The sequence below is a fragment of the Pelodiscus sinensis genome, chromosome 27 (genome assembly GCF_049634645.1).
Source record: "Pelodiscus sinensis isolate JC-2024 chromosome 27, ASM4963464v1, whole genome shotgun sequence".
NCBI lineage: Eukaryota > Metazoa > Chordata > Testudines > Trionychidae > Pelodiscus > Pelodiscus sinensis.
Window position 1 is genome coordinate 8,927,921 of NC_134737.1, and position 6,515 is coordinate 8,934,435.

Here is a 6,515-nt window from a genome sequence, read left to right on the forward strand (position 1 = left end):
GGGCAGCAGGTTTAAAACAAACAGAAGGAAGTATTTCTTCACTCAGCGCACAGCCCGTGGAACTCCTTGCCAGAGGATGTGGTGAAGTCTAGGACTTTAACAGGGTTCAAAAAAGAGCTAGATAAATTCATGGAGGTTAGATCCATCAATGGCTATTAGCCAGGTTGGGTAGGAATGGTGTCCCTAGCCTCTGTTTGTCTGGGAATGGGTGACGGGGAGGGATCATATGAGGATTACCTGTTGTGTTCCCTCCCTCTGGGGCATCTGGCACTGGCCACTGTTGACAGACAGGACCCTGTTCTAGATGGACCATTGGTCTGACCCAGTGTGGCTATTCTTAAGGGCAAATACACCTCCCTCAGAACAGAGTTTCACAGGCAACTTACACATGGGAAGCAAGGCCCAAGAGATGGGCCGATCAGGAGAAGCCCAAGGTCCCTTCCATTAGGTCACACAGAGCCAGTTACATGAAGGCCTCTAAAGGCCACCCTGGTACCACAGGATGCCCCAAAGGGTATTGGGCCAGCCTGCTGAGTGTGGCCCCCTCCCCTTCAGACAGAACACCTTGCTCGCAGGCCGCTGCACAGGGTACAGGGAGACAATGCACTCGGATTCCCCGGGCACAGCTCCGGTCTGGCCTCCCCTTGAAAGTGAAGCCAACCTGACTAGGTGGCTCAGGCGACTGAAAAATCCATACCACTGAGTGGGGTAATGAACCGACCTAGCCCCCCTGCCCGGGGTACACAGCGCTGCGTTTACTGACCCAGCTACTGCCTCTTGGGGAGGTGGGTTAGCTATGTCGAAGGGAGAACCCCTCCCGGGGGGGGGGGGGTGAAAAGCATCCACACTCGACGTGCAAGAGAGGTGCAGAGGCAGTGGTGCGGCGAGAGCATTTTGAGTGTAGAGAAGTGCGTCAAGGTGCCCTGAGGCTGCTCCGACCTACCCTAGAGGCAGGGCAGGCACTAGCCAGTCCTAGAATATGGGATGCAAAATCCCTGATCTCCTGTCCTGAGCACAGGAACAGAGTAACTTCATACAGTGTGATCCAGGGCGAAAGCATAAACCACATGAGTCCCCCCCACAAAAAATACAGCTGCACCATGGGGGGGGGGATTTGCATTTCTTTATTCCCCTTTCAGTCCCCCATACTTTCAGTGCCCTCCCCGAAATGCGCACAACTAGCAGTTCCCTTGCCAGCTTCCTGCGTGGATTTGCACTTGGCCGATTTTATGGAAAGGCCTCGTTTGGCTCCTCTTTTCTCCAAGGCTATGTCTAGACTGCAAGCCTCTTTCGAAAGCGAGCGTCTAGACTGCACGCGGAATTTCGAAAAAGCAAGCCGCTTTTTCGAAAGAAAGCACCCAGTGAGTCTGGATGCTCTCTTTCTAAAAAGCCTGTTTGCTTTCAAGAACGCCTTCTTTCGAAAGAGCACTTTCGAAAGAAGGCGTTCTTCCTCGTGGAATTAGGTTTACTACCGTCGAAAGAAAAGCCGCATTCTTTCGATTTAATTTCGAAAGAACGCGGCTGCAGTCTAGACGCAGGTGAAGTTTTTTTGAAAAAAGGCTACTTTTTTCGAAAAAACCCCTGAGTCTGGACACAGCCCAAGTGATTTCTCTTCATGCTAGTAACTGACCTTCCATTCAGCTCTGGCGGCTTTCACAGCACACAGCGTTCGTTCAGCACCATCTTGCTAACTCCCTGATGCCTGGGAAAGCCATTTCCTCCATGAAGGACCCAACCTCAGCAGGTAGATTTCAAACTCGACTCCATGAGTCCCTCTCCTCATTGGCGTGGTTACACTTTCTCTCAATACATTACAGATATTTGCAGCCTCTCTTAGGGTATGTCCACACTAGCTCCTAGTGGAACGAGGAGTAACAGTAGTTCGAATTAGGCTCTCTAATTCGAACTACCTACTCCGTGCCGCGTGTGGCCACGGGCACGGAGTTCGGACTAAGGGGGATTTAAAAATGGCGGCGCCCGGGAACATGCAAATGAAGCCCGGGATATTTAAATCCTGGGCTTCATTTGCAACTCCGGTTGCCCTCATTTGCCTATCTAGCTCGAACTAACGAGCTAGTGTAGACATACCCTTATTGTAAAGCCAGCTGGGAGCGACGAGGAGGCAAAATCTAGGTTCCATGGAGATAGATGCTAAGAAAAAATGGAAGGAAAAAAGGATGAAATATAAATATATAGATCGATAGATATGTAACCTAGAGGCACTGAGAAAGGAAGAATGAAATCTCCAAAAAAGCCTTAATGAAGCGCCTTGTTAAGAGTGTCATGCAGTAGATAGAGGTAGCTAGCCCCTAAGGTCCCAGGTTTAATTCCACCTGCCAATAAGCCAGGTCTATCAGTTTGACAGACAGGCAGGTCTGATGGAGCGTGTGGAAGTTCTCCAGAGTTACATCCAGGGTTTTTTTCTAAACAGAGGAAGATCATCTGAATGCAGCATCCCAGTGGAGTGGGGATACCTGGGGTGCCAGAAACACTCTCCTCTGTTCTGCAGAGGGCTTGTTTTTTAACTTGGCCCCAGAGACCACTGACTACATGATGGCCTGCTCTCACACCACAGACTGTTGGCCCAGCTTTCCAGTGTAGATCAAGATACAGCCCTGCGGGGATACAAAATTGGTAGCCTCATTTGCAAAAATTATCCTCGGATACGGCTATCCAGGGATGCGGATCCCCATGGATATAAAGTGGCTGTCTACAAATGGGCAGGGCTCTAGCTACAGAATTGGTAGCCACATCGGCAAAAAATGAGCCCCGGAGACCCACATCCATGGCTGCGGCTATCCGTGGATTTGCAGGGCTTTAGGGACACGTGACTTGTGAGAGGTCTGACCTTAGAAATCCCATGACTCATATAGGCTCTTCACATCGCCCTGTTGTGTCCTTGCGGAGCATCTCCCTGGCCGGGGACCCAGCCTCTCCTGTGCAGCAGGTGAGGAAGTGGGTTTTCAGGGCAAGTGAGGGAGGTACTGCTTTGAAATCCCTCGGGTGAATAGGGTCCGCAATAGGCCACCCTGGCTGGGTTTGGAGAGACTGTCCTTTCTCCATGAGCCCTAGAGACTCTCATTACTGAGTCCAGGCTTTCGAGGGAGGAAGGAGACGAGGCCTCCAGCCCAGGGATGGGCAATAATTTTTTACCAGGAGCCACTTCAGAAATTTTTGAAGTGGCCCCCGGTCACACTGGAAGAGGTGGGGCCTCAAGCGGAAGGGGCAGGGCCAGGATACTTCTGGGATTCCCCACCCACAAACCATTATCAGTCTGGGAGTGGGGGAGCGCCCTTCCCCCCTCCCAGGTTCCCTCTAAGCACCCATGCCCCTGGCGGTGGGAAGAGACTTCCCACACTCCCCCACCCCCAGGCCAATCAGGGCTTGGAGGCGGGAGAGCGCGCGCAAAGTCTCCTCTCACCTGCCAGGAGCACGTGGTGCTTCTAAGCACCGCACGCTCCTTGCAGGATGGAGGAAAGTTTGTGTGCTTCCTCCTGCCATCCCCTAATTGGCCTGGGGGTGGGGGAGTAGCTGGGCCCCCATGGGCCAGCTTAACCCGCTTGGCAGGCCGGATCCGGCCCCCAGAGGCCCTTTTGCCCACGCCTGCTCCAGCCTGTAATCAACCCCCCAGCTCTCGGGAGAAAGGAATGGTACGTTCCTAGGCTCCGGGGACCAGGATCTGGCCTGGTATCACAGTGGGACAAGTCAGAGGCTGCTCCAGTCAAGTCAGCAAAGTGGCACGTGATAACGGGGAGTTTGGGTCGCTTTCCCCACGTCCCACCCTAAGGAACAACTTAAAATAGTTGGCAGCTCCAGCAAATTCCAGTCCCCACTTGCTGCCAGATTCAAAGGAGAAATGGGGAGGGAGGTCACAAGCATCCGCCAGACACAGCAAGAGAGAGCAGAGGCTGGGAGAGCTCAGAAAAGAACACATGCAGGGCAGTGGTGGGGCATGTGTGGACACACAAAGGGGAAGGGAAAGCACATGCGGTGCACAGGGGCCTAGCTGGGACCTATTTACAGTATCAAGGGGGCTTATCTTTGCTGCCCAGGGAGCTTACAGGAAGCCAAAGTACAGGGACGAACACACTGGAGTATATATGTAAGCGGGGGAAGGGTCCCGCTATTGTGGGGAACTTTCCTGGCTTCTATGCTACTCCAGTGAAATGGACCAGCAAAAGGATCTGAGTCCCTGCTCCCACTTCTTATACCTAAAGGCCTCTCTGACCCTGAGGGCTCTCCTGAGAAGCAGAGTCCTCGAAATCCCAACAAGGCTGGGCCCAGGTTTTCTGGGGCTTAATCCCCAACCTTGTAGTCACTTGGGGCATGGGCTAGGGTGTCCCCACTCCGGGGTGCTCTCTTCACACTGCATGCTTTCTTGGCCCAGTGATCACTATATACAGCTCAAAGCAAATACAATTTATTAAACAGCAACTGATTCAAAATAAAAGAATAAGGAAAAAATGAGAAAGGTTAAATGAGAACACATAGTCCTGCCCTGTAGCATGGGGACATCACAAACAGCAGTTTACAGAGTGCAAGGACAGTTCACAGTTGTTCCTTATAGATCCCAGGGCTGTCTCTCAGGATGGTTTAATAGATGAGCTTTCGTGGGCCAGACTCACTTCCTCAGATCATATTCTGGAAGAGAATTGGCATGACCATATATACCAAAGGAATACAATGAAAAAAGGAAACACATTATAAACTGACAAATCAGATTTAGTACAGAAGGTGGGGTGAGGGAGAAGGAGGGAAGGAGGGAGGAAATAGCTATTTATGAATCACTGAATGGCTAAATTTAAATTAATAAAGTGTCAAATTTAAGCATGAATGAAAGTAATCTGGTGTTAAAGTCTCTTTGAAGTAAGATGCATGTAGTAAGGTCGTTAAGACTATGTCCAGGTAGGTTGAAACAGAAAGCAACTGGTTTTTCCTTGTGAAGATGTCTGATTTGTGGGCATTAATTCTTTGGCGAAGTGTCTGAGAAGTCTGTCCAATATACTTAGCAAAAGAACACTGTTGGCACATGATGGCATAAATTATATTTCTGGATGACAGGAATATGTGTTCTTGATCATATAACTGACATGGTTAGGTCCAGTGATGGTGTCACCAGAGTAAATATGTGGACAAAGTTGGCAAAGGGGTTTGTTGCAAGGGAAAGTTCCAGGGTTGGTATTAATGCGGTATGTCCTTGACTTTAACACCAGATTACAGAGGGAAACTTCAGAACTTTAATTCATGCTTAAATTTGACACTTTACGAACGGGCCTTAACAAAGATGATAATTACCTTACTCATTACAAAGATAGCTTCCCCTCTTATCACCCCTGATTAGCCATTCATTGATTCCCTCCCTCTCCCTCACCCCACCTTCTGTACTAAATCTGATTTGTCAGTTTTATAATGTGTTTACTTTTTTCATTGTATTCCTTTGGTATATATGATCATGCCAATTCTCTTCCAGAATATGATCTGAGGAAATGGGTCTGGCCCACGAAAGCTCATCACCTAATAAACCATCTTGTTAGTCTTTCAAGTGCTACATAGTTTTTCCTTTTGTTGTAGCAAGATCAGACTAACCTGGCTACCTCTCTATTACTATTCTTCTTTTCTCAGACAGACCCACAGAATCCCAGCTCACACGGAGGACAGGACCTGGCCTCCTAATTTCCTCATTGGCCTGTCCAACCTGTGCTGAGCTGGAGTGTTGGCCTCTTTCCATTGTCCCTGGGGTCTTTCAGTCTCAAGGCCTTGATTTCTCATGGATCCTTCCCCTTTTGCTACTGGGAGCTGGCCAACCAAAAACTCCCACTGAGTTTTAGTAAGAGGCTAACGGTCCCCTTACATATACTTAATAAGAAGTGGGAAATGGCACACCAGAACTCTGGGGTCTGTTCCTGGCTCTGACCAGCTACAGCCAATCAACTGTGTCTCTCTGGGCCTCAGTTTTCCCACCTGTAAAATAGGCATAATGATACCACCCTCCTTTGTAAGTCCTATGAGACCTGCTGATGGCAGTGCTATATTTGATCTAGGTATCTGCCTTGTCTATTATCCATTGGAGGCTGCAGGCCTCCTGACACTTAACCAGCAGGGCCTGTTTTTAACCACTAAACACTGTGTCTGTGGGCATGTCTACAGCAGGAAATTATTTCAAAGTTACTACATTTGATTTAACTCCTGATTTTACAATATCGAAATAGCGTGTCCCCACTATGGGGAAGCCTCGAAATTAGTCCAAGGCAGAGCTCCGTTAATGTGAACATGCTATCTCAACTTAAAGCCCCAGGAAGCACTGGGCAGTAGTTAGTCTGAATGACTCTGGGGAGTCGTTATTTTGAAATAGCAGAACAAGAGCATCCACACTACCACTATTTTGAAAGAACTATTTTGGAATTAGTGTTAATCCCCAAGGGAAGGAGGAGTATAGATTTCTAAATAAGCGGCCTGTTATTTCAAAATAACGAGCTTGGTCGTGTGGACGCGGGATGATTTGCTTCCTGCTAGCA